Source organism: Oryctolagus cuniculus, chromosome 14 (assembly GCF_964237555.1).
Source record: "Oryctolagus cuniculus chromosome 14, mOryCun1.1, whole genome shotgun sequence".
Classification (NCBI taxonomy): Eukaryota; Metazoa; Chordata; class Mammalia; order Lagomorpha; family Leporidae; genus Oryctolagus; species Oryctolagus cuniculus.
Genome location: NC_091445.1, coordinates 25,148,891 through 25,173,612, shown reverse-complemented (window position 1 = coordinate 25,173,612; position 24,722 = coordinate 25,148,891). Strand labels below are relative to the sequence as shown.

The 24,722-nt window shown below is 44.5% G+C and overlaps 1 protein-coding gene and 1 long non-coding RNA gene across 6 annotated transcripts in view; one reads left to right on the top strand and one right to left on the bottom strand.

Moving 5' to 3' along the window:
* The window catches only part of PAM (peptidylglycine alpha-amidating monooxygenase), a 338,531-nt gene extending 331,917 nt beyond the window's left edge, over window positions 1-6,614 (bottom strand). For 4 of the 5 annotated variants that reach the window (XM_051853946.2, XM_051853949.2, XM_051853950.2 and 1 more), the window contains exon 1: window positions 6,475-6,613. The gene's annotated coding sequence lies outside the window, so the exon portion shown is untranslated. Of the gene's footprint in view, window positions 1-6,474 lie in introns of all 5 variants that reach the window. The other variant, XM_051853947.2, reaches the window with a different exon arrangement.
* On the top strand, window positions 21-19,924 carry LOC103349560 (uncharacterized). Its single transcript, XR_007922660.2, has 3 exons — window positions 21-6,159; window positions 13,069-13,202; window positions 13,855-19,924. It is a non-coding gene; the product is annotated as an uncharacterized lncRNA (long non-coding RNA).
* Window positions 19,925-24,722: the final 4,798 nt, after the last annotated feature.

Here is a 24,722-nt window from a genome sequence, read left to right as displayed (position 1 = left end):
TTGTTTCTTATCTCTTTTCTGTAAACCCAGGTCCCCGGAGCTGGACTGAAGAAGGCAGTGCCTTGGTGCCGCTAAACTGGCTGTTCCAGATCCCTGCTGCTAATGTGCAGCTCTTGTCCTTTCGTGCAAAGTGTGGCTCATAGATGGGGCTCAAGCCTGTCTGGGCACAGATCCTAACCTCACAGTCACACAGGATTTTGAGTAAAGCCATATATATGTAGAACTTGTGTTGCCACATAGCCCTGTCTGCTGTCTCCAAACTCACATGGAGATAATTTCTACATTTTCTGCCCCAGCAGGACTGAATTCAGTGCTGTATAGATTATCGAAGCAGAAGTATTTCTTCTGTATAAAGGGACTCCTATGAATCTTACATAGAAATAAGCATCATTTATGCTGTCCAAACCAATAAGTTCTCTTGCCTCTTACTCGCCTTGATGTGAGTAAGACACACACACACACACACACACACACCCCAGAAAACAGAGACAAAACCAAAAAACTCAAAAGCTTTAAACCAGCAAGGACCAACAGGATTTTCTACAATGACAGAAATATTCCATACCTGCTTAATGCATAGTCAGTAGCCACATGTGACCTGATTTAAATACTTGAAATATGGCTATGACAACTAAGGAATTAACAATTTCTAATTTTATTTCATTTTAATTAAACAGACAATGTGGCAGGTGGCTGTCAGGAGCTATAAGGGATCTGAGATTTTGCCTCACTTGCAAGAGAACAAATTAGCACCTCACAGTTTCGTGGATGCTGAGAGAAGACATGAGATTCCATGGTCAGAAATGAAAGACTACATCACTCACAGAAATAGCAGTAGCAGGGGAACAGGCATTTAGTGGAGTGGTTAGGATGCCACTGAGAACACCCGCACACATATGAGAGTGCTTGGGTTTGTTTCCCAGCTCTGCTCTCCATGCCAGCCTCCTGCCAACGTGCACCCTGGGAGGAAGCAGGTAATCCACCTATGCTGGAACTGGATTGAGTTTCCAGCTCCTGGCTTCAGCCTGGTCCAGCCCTGGCTGCTACAGGCATTTGAAGAATGAATCAGCAGATGGGAGATCTTTCTTTTTTCTCTCTCTCCCTTTCAAATAAATTAAATTTAAAAAATTACAAAAAATAAAAAGCAACAGCAGGCCTACCACATGACTGTGCCAGTATCAGCAGAGCTGTGCCAGACAGATGACATCTGTATACCCAACAAGGACATACTCACATAGAGGACAGTAACTAAGCCCACCCATCCTTTGCTCCACGGAGAAACACTGCTTTTATTTTCAAAGCTATCTAATATGCAAAAGTCCTTGAGAAGACAGTCTGGAATAAAATCTGTAAGCACCTTTGCTCACAAGTTGTACAAAAACCTGAATGACTAATGGAGAACTGTCTCCCAACAGGGCAGGTATCACACATATCTCTCAAATCCACCATCACTCTCCATCTTGCTTGAGAACCTGCTTCCAGCTATACATAGTTCTTGTTAGGATCCTTGCCAGCTTCCCACATGGTTATCCTGCTTCCATTACTGCCTCCTCTTAGGCAATCTGCATAGGGTAGTCAGAAGGTACCTTGCAAAACAAATCGTATCACTAGTGTTTCAATTTCGATGTCACCCACTGCACTTTGGATTAAGCCAAACCTCCCTAGCAAGCTCCCCAAGGCCCTGAATGGTGTGTGGTTTTGTCTCTGTCTGCGGGCACTTCCCTTGCTTCTCCTTCGAAGGTTCATTTCTAAAGAAATGCATTAAACATCTTTCACTTCCTTAAAAACAGAGGTCATAAAGTTGACTTCCAATTATGGATCTGTCTGGAGTATTACTGTATTAGTACAAAACAATGGTTTAAAAAGCACTGGGGCCACTTCACATTTGGGGAGATTTCATAGTCATAAAATATGAATTGTCAGCTCCTTTTAAAAAGTGTGTATCTGGGAACACTTGATCTGCAGCCCAAGCTGGCATTTGACTGGAGCATTCACTCTCCCTTCAGGTCCCCACACCTCACTCCCTGCTCTTGTTTGTTTATTCCTTTATATTATCCACCCAACTTCCATTGTAACACATCAGATTCTGCTCCCTTGGTCTGGAACACTCAACCCTCTCACTATTTCTGCTGCTAACTGCCACTCCTGCTTCAGGTCTTGGTGGTTTCCTGTCCTCTGGGAAGGTTTCTCTACTTGCCAGTAAACTGAGTAGGACGATGTGCTGGGGGACACTCATCCACTCGGCACCCTGACAGCTCACCCATCTTCTGGGGCACTCTGCATCCCTATCAGGACATGAATCACATGGTATTATAAGGCCCTGTTTCCAAATTTTCATCCCTTAGACTTTTAGGTCACAAGAGAGTAACCATGAGTCTTGTACACCTCTATATGCTTGTACTCAGGAAAAAGCCAAACATTGTAGGCGCTCTATAAACACTTGTTGAATAAATAAATGATACAAGTTTGCTAAAAATAATCACTACTTGAAAATACTTGGCATATGTGTATTTATGTTTTTATATACTTTTTAAACAAGATTTTATTTATTTATTTATTTGAGAGGTAGACAGTGAGAGGGAGAGACAGAGGTCTTCCATCTACTGGTTCACTCCCCAGATGGCCACAACAGCCAGAGCTGGGAGATTTCTTCTGGGTCTCCCAGGTGGGTGTAGGGGCCCAAGGACTTGGGCCGTATTCTACTGCTTTCCCAGGCCATAGCAGAGAGCTGGATCAGAAGAGGAGCAACCAGGTCTAGAACTGGCGCCAATATGGGATGCCGGCACTGCAGGCCGAGGATTAACCTACTGCGCCACAGTGCCAGCCCCTATATTTGTTTATTTTTAAAATGCGTTCCACTTTTGATCCAGCTCCTTGCTGATGACCCAAGTGCTTGAGCCCCACCCATGTTGGAGACCTGAATGAAGCTCCTGGCTCCTGGCTTCAGTCTGGCTCAGCCCACACCTTTGCAAACACTTGGGGAGTGAACCAGCAAATGGAGACCTTCCTTTCTCTCTCTCTCTCTCTCTCGCTCTCTCTTTAAATAAATGAATAAATAAATAAATAGGGCCTCTGAACTGTCATTCCTTCTTCCACTGCCTCCTCCCTTGGAGAATCTAAAGGAACCACTTGAGTACAGAGGAGCAGCTCTGTCCTCCACAGCACAAGAAACAGTGGGAGGTACGAGATGACTGAAGTTCCTCCCAGGAGATCTGACAACACAGGACACCACCAACACTGCCCACTTCCTGAGCTATCTGCAAGGAAATTTTAGAAATTGGTTCTTCCCACTGAAAGAATTTAAGGGGAGAAAGAAGTTCTTGGGGACAGATCATGGTGCAGTGGGTTAAGCTACCGTCTGCAATGCCAGCATCCCTAGGGGCAACAGTTATACTTCCTGCTGCTCCACTTCCCATCCAGCTCCCTGCTGATGCACCTGGAAAAACGACGGAAGATGGCCAAGTGCTGAGGTCCCTGCACCCACGTGGGAGACCCAGATGGAGTCCCTTGCTCCTAACTTTGGTGTGGCCCAGCCCTGGCCATTGTGGCCGCTTGGGGAGTGAACCTGTGAATGAAATGGAAGATATATGCTCCCTTTCTCCATCTCTGTAACTCTTTCAAGTAAGTAAAATGAATCTTTCTTTTAAAAAGTTTTTAAACATGTAAGCTTTCTGGCTCTATACTCATGGCTATTATAGCAAACCACAATTTCCAGGGCACTGAAAGGTGCTTTAATCTCAAGTCATAAACAGGAAAGCAAACAAAGGTGCTGAGCCACAACAAGGCCAAGGGTAAAGTTAATGTTGCAAACCTCAGGCTGCTGCTCACTGTGAGCTGAATCAGAGCTCTCAAAGCCCAGGCCTACTACAGAGAGCCTAAGAAATTCTCCACACAGCCAGCAGATGGATACGTCCTAGGGTAGGGGCAGAATCAGCAGTGTCACAAAGTTACAGTAACTGCACCCTGTCCAATCTTTTCCAAGGTGGATTTTTTTTTCTTTAAAGATTTATTTATTTGGAAGGCACAGAGAGAGAAAAAGATTCAGAAACAGAGATCCTGCATCTCCTGGGCAGTGCCAGGCAGATGCAGGAGCTCAGAAATCAATCCTACTCTCCCAGCTGGGTGACAGAAACTCAAGTACTTGAGCCATCAGCTGCCACCTCCGAGAACCGTGCATTAGCAAGAAGCTGGAATCAGGACTCTAAAAGGATGTAGACCCTTCAAGCAATACTTTAACTGCTGCACCAAACGCCTTCCCCAAGAAGTGGCTTTACAAAGAAAACTCTAAGAGTCTTTTAACTTTCAAGTCAAATCTCCAGAGTCAATTTAGGGCCCACCAGGCTTTTAAGTGCTCAAGTTCCAACCTTTTAAAAAATACTACATTTAATCTCTGTATATTTTTCTACCCATTATAATTGCCTATCTCTAGGAATTGAGAAAGAAAAGTTACATAAATTGACTTGGAGCCTGCGCTGTGGCACAGCGGGTTAAGCCACTGTCTATGACACAGGCATACCATATGGGTGCTAGTCACAGTACCAGCTGCTCTCTTCCCATCCAGCTCCATGCTAAAGCAGTGGAAGATGTCCCAAGTGTTTAGGTCCCCCCTACAACCCTCATGGGAGACCCAAAGTGGTCTGGCCCAGCCCCGGCTGATGGAGCTATCTGGGAAGTCAATGAGCAAGTGGAAGATCAACCTCTTTCTTACTCTCTCTCTCTTTCTGTCTCTCTTTTTCTCTCTCCTCTTCCTCCTCCTCCTCTCTGTAACTGCCTTTGAAAGAAATATTTAAAATGCATAAACAAATTTACTTGCAGAATAACTTTAGAATTGAAATTTCTACAGATTTTAATACCTGATCACCACATCATGTATGTATAGGATATTTTTCTAATCTTTCATTCTAAAACTATGGAATTCACTTTATTTCCAAATGTGCCTCTGTTTGATGATGTAGAAACAGCTGACACTTGTATCTCAGAAAACAGTGTCTTCACAATCCTGGTATTTGTTCCAATCTATTAAGAAGACTCACCAAGTAGTGATCTGGAAGGGCCAGAGATAATGCACTCTTGATATCATTCTACCTGCCACACACCTGTGGGGACTTCCAGACGTTCATGAAAAATGGAAATGAAATTCATCTGGATGCAAAACGTTTTTGAAGTCCACAAATCATTATTTCCCAGTACCTAGCCCTGGGACATTGCGTCTACAGCTCATCTTCCCAGGCTATTGCTTTGTTCTTCAAGTGACCAGAACTGCATCAAGAATGCTTCCTGTGCCTGCGATGCACCCACACAGCATCACAGGTAGTTTCTTGGAGCTTAAGTCTGAGCTTGTTCTACCAAAAGGGTTTCCCTCCTGAATTCTTAAAGTCTGCAGCCAATTTACTCTGGCATGTAGGATGGAAGGAGATAGTAAGAGATGGACAAACCGAGACTCTACGTTCTGATTTGCAAAGACTGAGAGCGGTAAGACCTTCCAGCCCTTTAGGTTTCTAGGATCGCAGCGGAAATAGGAGGTGAGGGCCACGGTTTGTCCGCAAGTCTCGGCGGGGAAGCGACAATGCCAACTCTGTACACCAAGGAGCAGCTCCGTAAGCCCGTGCCTGTCAGCCCGTCAGAGCCGCATCACCTGAAGAGACCAGCACACCTAGGCCGGCCGCAGGGCCGGAGATCAGACGGTCTCAACGCAGGACCCGTCGTCTCGCACAGCCTATAGGAGTCGGCCCCGCGGATCCCCACACCGCCGAGCGCGAGCGGTCAACAGACGCCAACACTGGGGTTCCCACGGCTCGGGGACCCAAAGCCGCCCGGACAGGAAGGCGCCGGGCCCCGGACTTTCTCCCCGGCATCCCGGAGGGCGGCGACCTTCCCTCCGCTGTCCGGGGCTGGAAGCTGGGCAGGGCAGCAGCAGAGACACGGAGGAGGGGATGCCACCCGCGAGCTGGACACCCGGGTCTCCGCCGCGCGCCAGCCCCTCTCCACCTGTCCGGCGGACCCGCTTCCCCCGACCACTCCAGCCGTCACCGGGACTTCTCCAAGTTGGGGGCCGGGCAGGCGAGGCAGCCAATGGACACCACCCCCTCCTCCTACACACACACACACACACACACACACACACAGAGCCAGGGCGAGGGCGCCAGGAGAGGCGCGAAGGTGAGTCAGGGAGCGTAAGAAGGGCGACCCTCGCCCACCAGTCGGGCACACGGTGCTGGTGGTAATGGTGGTGAGGAAGGGGCCCGGGGAAGCGAGGAGGATGGCTCAGTCCCTAGTCCCGCGACCCCGGCTGCCCCGGAGCAGATCAACAACCGCCTCAGGCGCCAGGAAGCGGCGGGAGCTGAGGCAGCAGGATCCCTGTCCCGGCCCAGCGGCCACCCAACTTCCCTGACCCCCGCCCGCCCCACCCCACCCTCCTCATCCTCGCCCGGCCCGCCCCGCGGCGGCGGCGGCGGCGGCGGCGGCAACACCAACCTGCGCGGCCGCGGGCTCTGTCCCGAACGGAAGCCGGAGCCCGAGGGCGGCGGGGCGGCGGGCGGAGTTAGTTGGAGGCTCCGGCGCCCTGGGCGGGGACAGGCTGAGCACGCGGCGGCGGCGGCTGTGGCGGCGGCGGCTGTGGCGGCGGCGGCGGCGGGGACTCCCTCCTCCCGCCGCGCGTGGGCCCAGCCCGGTCCGCCGCTCGCCCTTAACTCCGGGGGCGGCTCCCGGGCCCGCCCCCCGCGCGCGCCGCCTCCGCTCCGCCCCCGTCCCCCGGCGCGTAGCTTCCCGGGGCTTTTCGGCGGGGCCCTAGTGTGCTGGGCGTTTGCGCTCCTCGTGCGGGCAGGAGGTGACCAAGAGCTGGACTCTGGCCCAGGAGCCCCAGGGAGGGGAGTGAAGGCTGGGCCTCCAAGTCTCTCTGACCCGCCCGGAGTCTCGTGACCCTCAAAGCAGCCCCGCGAGGTGGCCACGCTAGCTGCCCAGACATGGACAGAGGATAGTGTCCGGGGCTCCCTTCTCCCAGCTCAGGGTCCCCGAGAGAAAGCAGGACCTCTGCGATGACCCCCCCCCCCCCCCGGCCGCAGAGTGCACGGAGCTGACGGAGAGGGCTCCAGGGTGGAACCCGTGAGAAAGCGGCCACGTCCCTGGTCCAGGCCACCTCGCTCGTGTCTGCGCACAGCTTTGCTGCCCGCACCGCAGGTCCGGGGCGCCCCCTTTGTCGGCTGTCCCCCTCCACCTGCACTTTCCTTCTGCGAAATCCCCTTAACCGCGCAGAGCGCCCAATGCGCACACGCCCACCCCTCGCCCCTGCACTGCCGGCCGGGACCCGGGGCCCGCCGAGCCTCCCTGCCTCTCCCCAGAACTGGCAAAAACAGGGAGCCGAGAGGTCCAGGCGGAAGGCCTTGTCCCCTAGAGACTGAGTGCGTCAGCCGCTGACCCGTCGCACAGACTGGCCCGCGGTTAACCGAGGGCCGGTGTTCGTTACCGTCTGCCCCCTCTGCGCGTTGCAGGCCGCGTGTGCTCCCGTTCGTACTTCCATCCCCAGCACAGGCCGCCTCCCCTCCTAGGCTCTCTCGTCCCAAGCGGCCCCGATCTGCCCCCGCAGAGGGAAACCGCTGGTGGTTGCAGCACAAGCACAGGAAAATCTGAACAGCTAACAAATGCTGGGAGCAGAGGGGAGGCGACTGGACTTCCCAGCCTAAATCCCACGCCAGCTGAGGACCCCAGGGTTTCGCCAGTGGTGGGAAGTTGCTCCTGGAAACTGCAGGTCGCTGGGACGATGATGCAAGAAGATACGGAACTGGGTGGGACACAGAGCCCTGTGTTGCTTTCCCCTTCCCCCTCTGGGATCCTCTGGGATCTTAAGAGAATCCAGTACTTGAGTCATTTGTAGGTAGAGGAGAAGAAAATGTGGAGAGGTACGGAATCCTAGGCTCTGGTCTTCTATGTTGCGCCTCCTTTAAAGTTCAATTCGGGGCATTTTTGTTTCAAGATAATTTTCCTGCTCGAGGAGTGATCAGGAAAAGGGTTAAGAAGGCTTCCCAGAAAGGGATGTGCCCGTGGAGCAGGAGAGGGAGGGCTGGGACAGGGAGTGTCCTGGCCTGGCAGCAAAGCTGTGGGTAGACCTGCGGTCGGTGGCCCGAACCCAGGCACCAGCAGGAGGAGGTGGTGGGGAAAGAAATTGTTGCACCTTTTCCGCAAGTGCCATCCCGGGTGCCGGGTCCACCAGTTCTGCACACTGGCTTTGGGTGGAGACCCCAGCCTGGAGCAAGGGCTAGAGGGGTGGGGTGAGGTAAACAGGGGTTGCGTGCATTTTACCTTTAAACGTGGGAATGTGGCAGGAAGAACACTGCTCCCCAGAGCCTGAGGGTAACCTTCTCTTACACCCTCAAGGTCCTGGTTGGCAGAGCCGCAGTTTCAGCCAGGCTGGCGGACCCAGTCACGCGCCTCACGGAGCTGCCGGGCACTGTGCCTGCAGCGTCCGACACGGCAGCCGCAGGCATTTCACACTGGGCACGGCAGGGCACTGACACATGCGCTCACCGGGTGGGGCCAGCCTCTGCCTCTCCTGGAGGGGAGAAGGCTCCATTCTCGCTGTCCAGCCCACCTGAGGTGACCTCTGCACTCTGCAAGTATTTGTACCTAACCAGTCCTTATTATCCAGGTTTTACTTTCAAAAAGGCCATCTCCAACTTCACTATAAAATCTCTTTTGCTTCCTTTAGTTCCTTCTGCTCAGAAGGCTAGGCCACAGAGACTCAAGGGGCTAGCAGAGGCCTGCCTGGACAGAAAGCTTCTGGTTACAAGAAGCCACATTGTCCCTGAAAGAAAACCTTATTAAAAACTGACATCCTTGCTGAATGTGATCATCTCTGTGCCAGTTAACTGCTTGAATTTTATAGTCACAGCATGTGACTTTGAAGTGCCTTGTAAGTGTCAACTTATGAGGATAAAGAGTCCAGTTGTTTTTAAGATTTATTTATTTCAAAGGCAGTGTGACAGAGAGAGAAAGAGAGAGAGAGAGAAAGAGAGAGATCTTCTATGCAGTGCTTCACTTCTCAAATGGCTGCGACGACCAGAGCTGGGCCAGGTGGAAGCAAGAAGCTCAGAACTCCATGCTGGTCTCCTGCATGGGTGGCAGGGCTCAAGGACTTGGGCCATCCCCCTGCTGCCTTTACAGATGCTTTAACAGGGAGCTGGAAGGGAAGTGGAGTATCCAGGACTCAGGAATCTGCATTTCGATATGGGGTGCAGGCATCGCAAGTGGTAGCTTAGCCTGCTGCACCACAACACCAGGCCCATTAGTCCGATCTTTGCCCCCCACCCAGGAAAAAAATCTTGTATCTGAAAAGAATGGGAGGGTTTATTCCCAGGCAGCAGCACTGGTGTCATGCAGGCTTTCGCAATGTTGAACCCTTTTCTCTCCCTTTTTTTCAATTTCCCTTCACAGCAGCCGTGTCCACCTGGTATGACTAGTTCTCCAAGCCGGTTCCCTTCACACAGAAGTGGTAGGGACTTCAGGTGTTATTCCTAGCTAGTGTTTGTCTTGGACAAGAATGACATTTCAAGCAGAAAGGAGAGAAATGCAGGAGCGTGCATGAGGAATCTGTTCTGTCTCTCTTATTTTGAGAGCTTGCTGATCGCCCTTCCATTGTAAAGGTCAGTCCAGTGGATAATGCGCTGGACAAGGGGTAGGCCTATAGACTTCTGGGAAAAGTGTGTCCTTCCTCATTCTCCAGTGCTTTGAACATCACCTAAGAGCAGCCAACCTTGACTGAGAACAGAAGACTGCGTTCCAATAGCAGAGTAAGCTTCAGTTGGGTTATATCAAATCGGCAACTGTTCTTACGCACATTCCAAGTGAAGAGAAAATATTAATTTCAATTTACACGTCGTCAAAAAGCACCTTGTGGGCCACATAATGAATAGCCCCATGTTAAAGTAATACGTGTTTGTTCTTTCACAAATAAATTCCCCTCTGAAATACAGACATCTGTCATGCAGTCAATTATCTTGCACAGCATGTGCTATAAAAGCACATAAAAGAAATAATATACTGCATTGCTTATTTGAAAGTAATCAGGAATACGCAGCTCCATGCTGGCATGTCTTTAATTTCATGGTGTTAAGAAAAAACTATAGGAGTATGAAACAGCAAACCCTTTCCTCCTAGAGCACTAATTCAATTACCTATCATGATATATATAGGAGAAGAAATTTTCCTCATTAACTGGCAGAAACACTGTAGGCCTATTTTCTCGTTGTACTCTACGAACCCCATAGCGAGAACATGAACATGAAGTTTCTTTTGAAAACAAGCAGACCAGCACTCTGATCAGCTCAAGGAATGTGTAGAGGAACCAGGCTGGAAATGGTATTCTCAGGACACAAGTTATCATTTAAAGGAAGCTAGACTGTGGCAAAAAGTATGCATCAAACAAACTCCAAGATTTAAAAAGTGCAATGAGAGTAGTTAGGCCAACTCAATCTTCCTTGATGTAACACACATGTGAAATCTCCCTCTTTCCTTCTTTTCTCTGGCAAATTCCCATTCTCCCCTCTTTCACTGTGTGATGCACACATAAATAAAATAACAAAATATTTTGCAGAAAACTCTGCCGAGTGAAGTGCAAAGAGCCTTCTCAAGCACCCTATGTTACTTTCTTCTGCGACACTTGAAAATAGACTTGTGAGAAATTCTTAAGGGAAATATTTTAATAGCTTCCCGAGAGTAGAATGTATTACCTTTACTGCACAAAGGGCATCATTCATGTTTAATTCTTGGCTCCACAGGTGTTCCCTGGCCATCCCGTGGTTGACACTTACAGGGCCTAATTATGATTCATACATCCCACATTCCCCAGGAATGGGTCCCTCTAATTTCACACAATGCTGTTATTGAGAGCAGAAAAAATATTTTTCAGTCCTGCTAGCCAGACAGAGTGATTCTCAATCTTGTCTACACCTAGGGAGCTTTAAAAATCCTCATGCCTCAGCCCAAATAAACAAGACTCTCTGGAGGCGGGGCCCGAGGACCAGTATTTAATCCTCCACGTGGTTTTTATGTGTAGTCTAGGTAACCATTGGTAAATTGAAATAATAAGTAAAAATGAAAACTATTCTTTGTTATACATTATTTAGTATGAATTGATCAGATTTTTTTCCTTTCTTTTGTTTAATCAAGAAAGTTATTGATTTGGTTTGACAAGGGAGGTTTTCCAGGCCAAGTTATGTTCTTGTCTTCACCTAAGTTAGGTTTCTTGCTGTGTAGTAGCAAGTTTGGTTGACAATGAAAATCCATGACCCACCTTCCTTTTGGTGGGTTTGTGATTGGGCTAAGTCATAGATCACTGCAGAAAAGTAGGCTTGGGGGAAATTGAATCTTACAAGTCTTAAATTCCCACAAGTAATCCCCTGGAGCTATTAAGTCATTATCCAATTTAGCAGTTAAAAAACAGATACAGGCTATAATTAATTCTTACTATAAAGTCCAAGGTTTAGAAGCAAAGTAATTACAAGGACAACCAGGGTCATCAATCTTAGGTAGACTCAACACTAATGAAGAACTAAATATTTGATTCTGAAAAAGACTGTTGAGATGTTGTTGGCAACTTCATGTCAGTGGTGAATACGTTCAATGTGTTTGTGAAATGACCATCATCTAACCCCAAAGAGAATGTATGATAGTTTGTATACAATATCATAACATGGACAATAGAAACTTAGGATAAGATGGAACAGGGTGGAATCAGGAGATACCTAGAGAAAATCTGTTAATAGAAAATGAGTTTCAGTAATCCCCCTATATCTACAGGGAATAAGTTCTAAGCCCCAAAGCAGATGGCTAAAGCCATGGATGGTAGTGAATCGTATATATAAAGACTCTTTTTTTTCCGATACACATACATATTCATAATAAAGTAACTTATAAATAAAATACAATGATAGATTAACAGCAACAATAATAAAATAGAGCAATTATGAAGAGTTATTTAAAGCTTATGAGCTGTGTTTTTCTGGAATTCTCCATTTGATTTTTTCAGACTGCAGTTGACCATGAGTAACTGACGCCATGAGAATGTGGATAGGGGAGGGCCATTGTTTTCATAAAGTTGGGTAGGCCAACAGTAGAGATTCAAACCAAGAGTATATGAAAAGACAGTAGAAATTACAAGGTCAAGGCTAAGAGATCGCTACTTTTCTTTACAGCCTGATTTGAAGAGATTACTCACAGTCTGATAAATTGGTAGGGTGGGGATGGAGGCTACGCTAGCCACCAGTCATTAGAAGTTTCTGGAAATCGATGTCTCTGACACTGCTTCTCAGACTTTAATTTCTTTTTCCATAAGAAATTTGTTCTAGAGCCAGTGTTATGGCCCACAGGGTTAAACCACCGCTTGCAGCTCCAGCATCCTGTAGCAGAGTGCCAGTTCAAGTCCTGGCTGTTCTATTTCTGGGCCAACTTCCTGCTTGCTCTTGGGTCTTAGAAGGTAACTGAAGATGGCCCAAATGCTGGGGTCCTGGTCATTGATATGGGAGACCAGAACAAAGTTCCCAGCTCCTGGCTTCAGCCTGGCACAGACCTGGCTATTACAACCGTTTGGAGAGTGAACCAGCACTTGGAAGATCTCTCCGTCTCTCTCCGCACTCTCTCTGTTGCTCTACCTTTCAAACAAGTAATTTTTTTTTTAAAAGAAATTGATTCAGTTCCTGCAGGTGGGTGAAGTTAATTTCTTAGTAAAAGGGGTGGGGGGACCCCATATATTTTTCAGGGGAAAAATATGTAAAAAGTTATCAGGAGATGTACATCATACTGGAATGACTGATATCTTTTTTTATCTTATATTTGAGTACATGGTCTTAATTTTGTCAAGTTTTAAAAATGCATATACTTTTCTGGATTTTCCAAAATAAGTATAAAACACATTTATTTTGGGAAAAAATGATCAATGCTATTTTCAAAAGGCATAATCTGTCCCCTTTGTCATATTATTGTGTTTCTTTTGAATGACTTGAAAACTGAAAATGAAGGACATTTGCTATACAAATAGTTTTCTTTCTTATCATATTTGTATTCTTTTTTCACTTGCAGCTGTAGATTTGTGTCTCTATTTTAGGATCTTAATAGGATGGCATTGGAGATTTGGTTTCAACAAGAAAAATCCCCAGATGTGTAAAGAATGACAGATTTTTCCAGTCATATTTAGCAGCAAAAGAAAAACACATGTGAGTGTTGAAATTTTTTTGTTTCTAATCACACACACACACACACACACACACACAAGCTTTTCCAAGTAGCACACAGAATACTTAATTCTCACTGCTGCGCATTTATTACTAACGAGGTGTGAGGTGTGCATTACTCTCCCCTCTGGCTTTCATTTTTCCATTATGGAGGGAGGGGTTAGCCTAGAGGACTGTAAGTTTCCTTCCATATGAAATTATTACCTGAGAAAAATATGCACAAGTTAATGCAAGGGAGTGCTTTGTGAACAGAGCCCTGTGTTTCTGAAAAACTGATGGTTGTAAGAAACAACTACTTTTAAATATCAGCATTTTCTTGAAGTTTGAACAGCTCGGCTGTTGCCCTGAGTGGGTTGTGCTGGGTGGGAGGGAGGGTGAGTGGGTGGGTAGGAGATGCAACAGTGAGAGTTTCCTCTCCAGAATGTCCTCGGGACAAGACGCCGGATACACTGGAAGCCTGGTGTGGGGGGGACTGGGCAAAGTGTACTCTGGCCAGTGACAGCCGGCGTGGTCCCAGCAGCAGAGCAAGACAGCGGGTCAGCAGGGAACCTGCTGCTTAAGGGTAGGGCAAAGGGCTCTGTGAACAGAGCTTCCCTGCCTGCAGTGCTTCTACTTTCTCATCCCTATCTCCTAGCCATTGCTGAGCTCTCAAGAAGGAAGAGAAGGGTGTTGGTTGGTGCCTGGAGAGAGCTGGGAGAGCCATCGACATCTCAACAGTGGTGACAGCAGGAACATGATGGTGATATGTAGGCAGTGCAGAGGGACAGGAAGGGAGGAATCCCAGGACTGATTTGTGTAATAGATACCTGATCTGCTTGGAAGGTTAAAAAAAATAAAAAGGCAGACCTTCCATCAGTCCAACTTGGTGGAAGATGGATAAGATACCTGTTTGATTACTAAAGAGAACACCCCTGGATGGGATTCTTGGGTGCATTTTGGTGATAGGAGTTCTAACTCATATGGGTCAGATGTTTACCACATAGGTTGTTGAGTGTTTCCTGTGCTGTGCCTCTCACTTACTGTATCTTTTTCCTCATTGGAAAAAGAAATTGGAGAAATAACCTGAATCAATCGGTAAACGTCACCCTTGCTTGCCTGGCCGCTTCATCAGTCACTGATCCATAATGGCTGCACATTAATGTGTGTGGCTTTCATTTTCCATTTTATAATTTTTTAAAATATTTATTTATTTATCTGAAAGTCAGCGTTACACACAGAAAGATGGAGAGACAGAGGTCTTCCATCTGCTGGTTCACTGCCCAGATGGCTGCAATGCCTGGTCTGGAGCCAGGCTGAAGCCAGGAGTTTCTTCTGGGTCTCCCATGTGGGTACCAAGGGTCCAAGCACTTGGGCCATCTTCCCCTGCTTTTCCCAGGCCATTAGCAGAGAGCTGTATTGGAAATGGAACAGCAGGGACTCCATCCAGTATCTATATGGTATGCCAGTGTCACAGGTGGTGGCTTTACCCGCTACGCCACAACTCTGGTCCCTTCCACTTTATAATTTCTACAAAACATACAATAGGTAGAATAATTGCCTCCCAGGATATTCCCACCCTAATCCTTGGACCCTGTAAATATGCTATCATATTTGCAACAGAGCATTGCAGATGTGACAAAGGTTAATGACCTTGAGATGGGAAGATTACCCTGGGTTCTGCAGCTGGTTCCAGTCTAACCATGTGGGTTCTTCAGAGCAGAAGAGGAAAGCAAAAGAGTTGGCCAAAAAGATTCAAGTGATGGAAAAAGGGGCAGCAGAGATATGACGTGAGAAGGATTGGACTGCCCTTGCTGGGTTGAAAGCAAAAGAATGCAGAAAGGTAGGTCTAGAGCTGAGAATGACCACAGGTCAAGATCTGGGAAGTAAACAGGGTCCCCAGTGCTGAAACCCCAAGAATCTAGAATCTTCCAACAACCAGCCTGAGCCAGGATACAGAAGCTCCCCTAGAACCTTCAGAGAGGAACACAACCCCACCACCATTTTGAATTTGGCCCTCTGTGAAATTTTGGAATTTAGATCTATTGAGCTACACACTAAAAACAAACAAAAAACAGAGCTGTGTGGGTCTAAGGTCCTGGGTCTGTAGAAATTGTGGCAGCAATGACTGAGAAGTAGTATGCCCACTAAATCTAGTGTGAGAGCTGAATCGTGCCTCTTTGGCTTTCAGCCTCTCCTACAGAATTAATGTGTAGTTTGTGCTCAGTCATCATTGGATGAGAAAGGAAAGTAAACAGGGAGGGAAAGTGAGAGGGAGAGATATCCTTAGGTCTTTATTTTCCACAAATATATTTGAAAGAGAAGTTCTATAGCTAGTTAACAATCAGTATAGAATGGAGTAAGTGGGACAGAGGAGTGAGTTGGGAGGTCAGCATGTTTAAACTCACGTTTGAAAAGCCTTAAGCATTCCACTTCTGGGTGCAGGCAAACACGCGTGCTCACCTGTCTTCTTGCCTATCTGCCATGCGCCCTGTCAAAAAGCCTACACAAAATACTTACAGAATTGTTACTCTTGCATTCCAAATTCCAGTAGTTTTTCTAGAACATCACTGATTGATTTAGGTAGTTTATCCTCCACGCTGGTGTTACTAATACAAAAGTGACTCTTATCCTAGTCTTACCCAAATGCATGTCACATAGCGGATGTCAACTGTTCCTTCACAACCACTATAATCATCCTGATCAAATACTTGTTATTTCATAACACATTTTAACTTGTGAAAGCCACCAAGAGGTATATAAAATGTACCTATACAGTTAAATAATAAAGTACTCATATAAACATGCCACCTGGAGAAATAGATGTTTATGTTACTCTTTAATTACACACACCCCCTTTCCTCAAACAGCACCCTAACCTTGATTACCATTCTTTTTCTATTCCTTGTATGTTTTGTTCATTTTTATGTATTTCCAAGCAAAATGTCATTGTTTTACAAGGCTATCAAAAATCTCATAGAACATGTGTGTTATGAAAAAAACTATGCATGGATTTCAACATTATTTTGCCCCTACATCAACTTGTCTTTTAATTACATTTTCAATGAACTTTCTGAAATCCTCTTAAATGTTTTTAAAATCCATGGGAAAGAAATGGTTGTACTATCAAAACTATTCACAAGAAAATATATATATGTACACATGTATGTATAATTAACAATACATAAAATGCTTTTGTCAATTTTTTTCAGTCAGCATTGTGTTCTGGTGGTTCTTACATGTTGACATAACTGTCATTCACTTATTTTCACTGCTTTGGATGAATATGCTGCAATATACTTGTTCTGCATGATTATTTGGGTGGTTTCCAAGTTGTTACTGACACAAACAGTTCTGCAGCAAACACTCATATACATGTTTTCTGGTACATGTGTGAAGAGTTTCTTTAGGGAGTATCCCAAGGGAAAGAAATGCTGGGGTATATGTGCCTGCACAAATTTCCCAGGTAATACCAATTGGTTTCCAAAGTAGTTACACTAATCCCATCTCCATTACTTTTCTAAGTAAAAAGGCTCTTAGCTGTGTTTCTCTACCTTCAGTTTTTCTCCAACTCAGTCTCTCCTGTCCACAAGCATCAGTCTGGTTTTCCTAAACTGCTGCATTCAGCATGTTTTCCTCACATCCTAAATTCTACTTTTACTCAAGAACTTACTATGCAGCTTATTGTCTGTCAACAAACTCTTGATAGCCTTTTCATGGGTGGTCAAATCCACTACTTTTCAAAAACGCTTTGTGCTACATAGACTAGTCTTTGTAGTTTTTTTCCCCCCTTAATGCGTGTTCTTTTTGCCTTTGAGTTTTTTCTCCTAAAACTCCCTTGCCTACAATCTCTCCAGTTTCCCTCTGCACCTAAACATTTCTCACTCTTCAAAGTCCTATTGATGTCTTCCTGTTCTATGGTGCCTTCCCTGGCTATTTCATCTGCTTTTTCTGAAATCTCCTAGCAGTAAGAAGCAGCAGGAAGATGTCATTCAGTCATTCATTCAAACATCATTTGGGACTTCATACTGCATGAATTCATGAAGTCTGCAAGGAGAAAAGATGAGAGTCCCAAGAAAGATAAGCAATTTGCTTTCAGAATGATGTGCCCATCAGTTATGCACATTTATCCAAGCATAGGCTGGACAACACTATGTCCTGGGTACTCAAAGAGGAAATCAAAGGGTACCTAGTGACTTGGATCTATTTGTCACCATGGTCCACTGCAATATGTGATTGTATGAGTCTGAGCTGCTGCTGTGGCTTAAATATGATTTGGCCCCCAAACCCATTTAGGAGTGTAAACTCCAAACTCTTAAGTTAATGGTACCAAGTTGGCATTTAAAAAGTGGCGAGATGGGCTGGCACTGTGGTGCAGTGGGTTAAGGCCCTGGCCTGCATCGCTCTCATCCCATATGGGCGCTGGTTCAAGTCCCAGCTTCTCCACTTCCAGTCCAGCTCTCTGCTATGGTCTGGGAAAGCAGTAGAGGATGGCCCAGGTCCTTGGGCCCCTACACCCATGTGGGAGATGCAGAAGAAGCTCCTGGCTCCTGGCTTCGTATCAGCTCAGCTCTGACTGTTGTGGCCATTTGGGGAATGAACCAGTGGATGGAAGACTCTCTCTTTCTCACTCTCTCTTTCTGGCTCTACCTCTCTCTGTAACTCTGTGTTTCAAATAAAAAAAAGTGACTACCTTGGACTGAGTCCATAGGTGAAGCCACCATGATGCCCTGTGTACCTCAGGACTCTGACAGCAACAATGCCATCACCAGAGGCTGAATCAGTGGGACACATCCTATCTTTGGCTGTGAATCTCAAGAACTGTGGGCCAAAGTAAATCTCTTTTCTTTATAAAATTAACCTGTGAGGCCGGCACCACTTGATTAATCCTCCACCTATGGCACCGGCATTCCATATGGGTGTCGGGTTCTAGTCCCGGTTGCTCCTCTTCTAGTCCAGCTCTCTGCTGTTGCTCCTCTTCTCGTCCAGCTCTGTGCGTGGGCCCCTGCACCTGCATGGGAAACCAGGAGGAAGCACCTGGCTCCTGGCTTCGGATCGCTGTAGCTCCAGCCGTAGCGGCCATTTGGGAGGTGAACCAACGGAAGGAAGACCTTTCTCTCTGTCTCTCTCTCTAGTCTAACTCTGTCAAATAACAATAATAAAAAAAAATAACCTATATCAGGTGTATTGTTATAATAATGACTAAGGCACTTGCCATGAGAGATGCAGCCAGCATGTAGAACCCTCTGTCTTGTAAACTCAACTTTCTCTTAGCACTTTGTCTCTCACCAGGAATTAACAAAACCATGTGCTCTAGCCCAAATGTCCTGCTTCCCACATCCCAAACTCATTGTTCTTGCATATTTCCACATCACTACTTTGACCATGCCCATCAAGGTAGAGGATCACAACACTCTTTCCTGTCAAGCTAAGTGCTCTCCACCCTTTCAGAACTGTCTACGCAGCCTTTCCAAGCCTTTTCTTGGCTTTCTGTGACACTATTCTCTCATAGAATTTTTGGTGTTTAACATACATTATCTTATACATCAGGTATGTCAAAAAGTTCATGGAAAATGGAACTAAAAAATAAAGAACATTTTCCACAAATTGTCTGAAGACCCTCCTAGTTTTTATAGGTAAGCATCAAACTCAGGAACTTAAACTCAGCGTAGCACAGAAACTTGAACAGGAGTGTTATTTGAGGACTAGCTCTTGATTGACAGTTGATAGATACTGCTGAAAGAACTCTGATTTTGGGTTTCTATTTTGGTTTTATAGAAGGCAGATACATTCTGCGTTCAAAGATTCTATTTCCTGTGCTAAATTTATCCATGTCAGCAAGATTTATGCTTGATTTTTTAATGGCAATGTTGTTTTTTGTGATGGTAATTTTTGTTTTTGTGAGTTTCCCAGTCCATCAGTATTTAGTACATAATGAGAACCAGAATTCGGCACAAATATCATGCACAAATGTTGCCAGATTGTCATGTCCATCCACAGAAGGAATATTTGGTATCTGTAATCATCCACTATGATATAGGTCTCCTATTTCTGACCTCATCTTTAAGTTCTTCCAACATTTTCTATGGTTGCTTTGTATTATACCTAAGAAAAACCAAAAGTGGTTTGACCTCAGATCATTGCAAAGCTGTGTCTTCATTTGCAAATCTTAGTATTTTTTGATGCATGAATTTTCTTGTAAGTCTGGCCTCATTTAAATGCTAATATCTGTTTTCATACGGCCAGTTTCTTGTTCTCCTCTCTGTACCCTTAGAGTAGATCTGAGCGTGGAGATTCCCTTCACTTCAAAGGAAACTTCAGGCTTGGATCTTCTCCACAGGGGTGCTCAGACTGAGACAAGAAATGATGCCTATAGCTTTTTCCTCCTAGCGTTTGTGAAGAAAATAAAAATAAAGAGATTTCGCGGTGCATTTAACAGTCTGCATAATTGAATCTGTGCTCTATGCTGGAACATTCGTACACTATTGCTGGTTCATAATCATAACGAGCACTTTAAACACCAGGACATTAAAGGTGTGTTGGAATGATAGAATATTCTAGTGTACCTACTACCTTCAAACAAATAGTATAGTCTCTATTAATCTCATGTGTGTGTGTTGGGGAATAGGCTCATGCCATGGGAGATAATTGACTACATGAAAGACATGCTTTCCATGCAAAAAAATATTTTAAATAGAGGGAAAAATTTATAACTTCAATGTGGTCATTAAATGCCCAATAAAGTTTTTTTTTTTTTTTTTTTTTTTTTTTTTTTTTTTTTTAGTGAGTTGTGAATTGCAATTAATCCTTTCTTCATCTGTTATCTTGGATCTTGAAATTTTCTTCTTTTTTTCTTGGAAACCATAGAACATGTATAATTTAGATCTCCATTGGAGACACGAAATAATTATCTAAATTCTCAATATTCTTTATTCTCAAAAGTAAAACACATTTCCATTTAGATCTAATATTCATAATTAAGAACTTTTCCAATATTGATATCCCTTCTCAAGACTTTTGAGATAACCAAAGTTAATTTAAATGGAAAAAACAGTAATAACCATAACCATTAGTTGATTTTTTTCCCTTACAATTTGTAAAGCACTTTTAGATATGTTACTTCATTGGTGCTCACAGAAGTTCTCTGAGATGAAGTTAATTGTATCCTCTCCCTTTGAAACATGAGGGAACTTAGGGTTCAATAATCAAATCTCACTCAGGGAGTTACAGAACTGGAAAGGAGTGGAGCTAGAATTCTGACACTGACTCCATCCTTTTTAATCCTAAACTCTTTGAGAGTGTCCACTGCTGCCTGTGAATGGTGTGTATGTGTTAAAGGAGAGGGTTTTCAATCTTGCTTTTTATTCTAATAGCTACATTGTATAGCTGACTTGCTTTCCCTGAGTTTAAAGTGGAGAAGTGACATATTTTATAACCATATATACATATATATTGAAGCATCTATATAGTTTATTTAAGAATAAAAGCTAATGCACAGAGTGTTATTCATTATATGAAATCAATTGCAAAAATAAAGAAAATCACAATAACTGTATCAGATGTTAGGGCAATAATGAAAAAGGGCTACTATCACAGGCATTTTTTTCTCTCTCACAGGGTAATCTGGTTTAACAGATTCTTATCCAGGAATCATAAAGACCTATTTCATAATGAATTTATCATCTGATTCATCTAAACAAAAATTTTTTTACAAACGCGACTATCTCGCTTTGTAACTGCAAGGAAGTTTGAGATAAGAAGAACCCAGGGTTTCCATGATATCGTCGGTCTCTGCTTCCAATCCCTATTGCATTTCCTCTTCTATTTGCATGTACTGTGTTGTTTGCATCTGATTCTATGTGTTAGACCTCGAACTAGAACCATTTCCTCTTTCTTATTTCTAGGAATGAGTCACCAATTAAGGTGAATGAATTCATGGGTGAATTATTACATTTTTACATTTCTGGAGTGATAAATTTCAATCAGTATTCATTCATCCATTCACTCTGTGTTCAACCAGTAATGATGGAACACCTACCACGAGCCACTGCTCTAGGAGCTCGGAAAAGCTCATTGAACTAAAGAAACAAAAGGTTTGTTCTGACAGAACAGTGGCTGTCAAGTTCCGAGGATACTAGGAGTCTCTTAAACACTTGTAGGGGGTCCATGAGCTCAAAACTACTTTAATAATAATGATTTTATGACCTTACTTGCCTTTTTGGATGTGTCGTCATTTCAGTGATAATGCAGAAGAAATGATGAGTAAAATTTCAAGTGCTTTCACATAAATCAGGTCAGTGGCACCAAACTATATTAATAATCCTTGTCTTACTTGTAGCCATATGGTCACATTTTTTAAAAATGCCATTTTTTAAAAAGTGTCATTTTCACTTGAGAATGTCATAGATGTAGCAGAAAAAATAAGTGTTGCATTTGACACATGAATACTCATTTTTTCATGTTCTGTGTGACAAAACAAAGGGTACTCATGAAGCAGTTCTTTCTCATGGTAAAGCAAAACTGACTGTCTTGAGGAAAAGCACTGTGTAATTGCACTGCGAACTGAAATAGCCACTTTTTCGATGTAGCACCATTTTTAAAGATTTATTTATTTACTTGAAAGTCAGAGTTACACAGACAGGAGAGGCAGAGAGAGAGAGAGAGGTCTTCTATCCACTGGTTCACTCCCCAGTTGGCCGCAATGGCTGAAGCTGCACGGGTCGGAAGCCAAGAGCCATGAGCTTCTTCCCATCGCAGAGGGCTGGATTGGGAGTGGAGTAGCCAGGACTCGAACCGACGTCCATATGGGATGCTGGCACTGCAGGCAGCGGCCTTACCTGCTATGCCACAGCACCAGCCCTGAAAATACAGCTATTTAGACTTAGGTCTTCACAAACTTTCTGGCAAATGAACAATATGGGCTTGTGATGTTAATGAAAATGCAAATCCTTATTGTCAATGATAAATATCAAAATTTAAGCAAAAATTCAACTTTGGAAAACTTGTATTTGCCAATTTTAAAGACATCTCTTAAAGGCCAATGATGATATTAACACATGTGATATTTTATATGATTAAATGTGTTACTATTTGAAAGATTAACATAATTTAGCAAGTATATATTTTTCAAATGACAATTCATGATATTATAAAATCATCTTTGAGCAAGATTCAATTAAAATGCAAGATGGACCAACTGATTTTCATGTAAAGACTACAAAATATTCATTGATATTTTATCTGATTTTACAATACTACCAACTTTTAAGAAACCATGACTTGGTTTATGCTTAATCTATATTGGCATAAACTCCAATTTTGAAATTTGAAAATAGTGTGTGCATTCTGCTGTCATGTGGATTGTTTTATAAATATCTGTTAGATTCTCTTGGATGATATTGATGTTAGATGTTATTACATTCTTTTCCAAGCAAAAGCCAAAGGCCTGGCTCTCCACATGGGTGGCAGGGACTCAAATACTTGGACTATCCTCCATTGCCTTTCCAGGAGCATTTGCAGGAAGCTGGATCAGAAATAGAGAAGCTAGGACTTGAACCCATGCTGGCATTGCAGGTGACAGCTTACTGTGTCACAATCCCAGCCCCTAGATGGTACTTGAGGATTTTTCTAATTAAAAGTTTATTAACAAGAATTATACATATTGGGCTGGCTCTCTGATGCAGTGGGTTAAGCTGCTGTGTGCAGTGCGGGCATCCCATATGGGCATCAGTTCAAGTCCCGGCTACTCCTCTTCTGATCCGGCTCCCTGCTAATATGCCTGGGAAAGCAGCAGAAGGTGGCCCAATTGCTTGGGCCTCTGTAGCCCTGTGGGAGACCTGGATGGAGTTCCTGACTCCTGGCTCCTGGCTTCAGATCAGCCCAGCTCCAGCTGTTGCAGCCATTTGATGAGTGAGCTAGAAGAAGGAATATTTCTCTTTCTGTATCTCTTTGTCTCTCCCTCTCTCTGTAAGACTTACTTTCAAGAAAATAAATAAATGGTTTTTTTTTAAGATTTATTTATTTATTTGAAAGGCAGAGTTACAGAGAGGCACAGGCGGGGGGTGGGAGAGAGAGAGAGAGAGAGAGAGAGAGAGAGAGAGAGAGAGAGAAAGGACTTCCATTTGCTGGTTCACTCCCCATGTGACTGCAATGTTTAGAGCTGGGCTGATCCAAAGCCAGGAGTCAGGAGATTCTTCCAGGTGTCCCATGTAGGTACAGGGGCCCAAGTACTTGGGCCATCTTCTACTGCTTTCCCAGGCCATAGCAGAAAGCTGGATCGGAAGTGGAGCAGCTGGGAATTGAACCTGCACCCAAATGGGATGCTGGCATTAGGTGGTGGCTTTACCCATTATTCCACAGCACTGGTCCCCAAAACTAAATAAATCTTTAAAAAATAATTACATATATTAATGAGTTACAGTGTGACATTTCAATACATGTATACAGTATATGTTAATAAAGTCAAGGGTAGGGGCAAGCACTGTGGCGCAGTCTGTTAAAGCCCCAGCCTGCACTGCCAGCATTCTGTATGGGCACCGGTTCAAGTCCCAGCTGCTCCTCTTCCAATCCAGCTCTCTGCTATGGCCTGGGAAAGCAGTGGAAGATGGCCCAAGTCCTTGGGCCCCTGCACCTGCGAAGGAGACCTGGAAGAAGCTCCTGGCTCCTGACTTCGGATCAGCTCAGCTGTGGCCGTTGCGGTCATTTGGGGAGTGAACCAGAAGAATGGAAGACTTCTCTCTCTCTCTCTCTCTCTCTGGCTCTACCTCTCTCTGTAACTTTGTCTTTCAAATAAATAAAATAATTCTTTAAAAAATTAGAAATAAGAGAAAATAAAATCAAGGTTAGCCTATTCCCCCTTCTTCAACATTAGTTTGTGCTTGGAGGCTTGGGGCTACTTTGTTCTGTTTTTCATAAAATATATACTAGGTTATTGCAAGCTTCATCTATTTTTTGAAAACCAGATGTCAAACCTCCAACTACCATTTTGTAGATTTGTCATTTTCTCCTACAACATTTCTTTCTCTCTCTCCTAATCAATGTCTGTCCCAAATTTGCAAGCCAATAAATTATCTAAGTGTTACGACAGCTTCAGCTGGATTTCTGCCATTTACAATCCTGAGTCTCAAGTCTTGGCTAAATCTGTGCCTGAAATTTGATTTAAGTCCTATGCTAAAAAGAGGTTCCAACCAGTCATTTCCATTATATCATTGTTTCTCAAACTAGGGTCTACAGACCTGTTTGTAAGGTCTACAGAAAACTATAGTTGCATCTTAAATGTTTGTGTTCCTTTCAATTCTAACTTAAAGTAATTAATGTATAAATAGTCCAGCTTAACTGGATGAATCCCTTGTTAATTGCGGACTGACTGCTGTGTGATCTCACTGCTTGTGCTTGTCACAAATCATTTTTGTGAGCTAAGGAGAAAGACATAATAGTGGTGAGAGCTAGAGTGCAAGCCCTGGAGTCTGAGTGCCTGGCAATACCTCTGACAACTTATTCAACTTTTTTGGTTCTCAATGTCCTTGT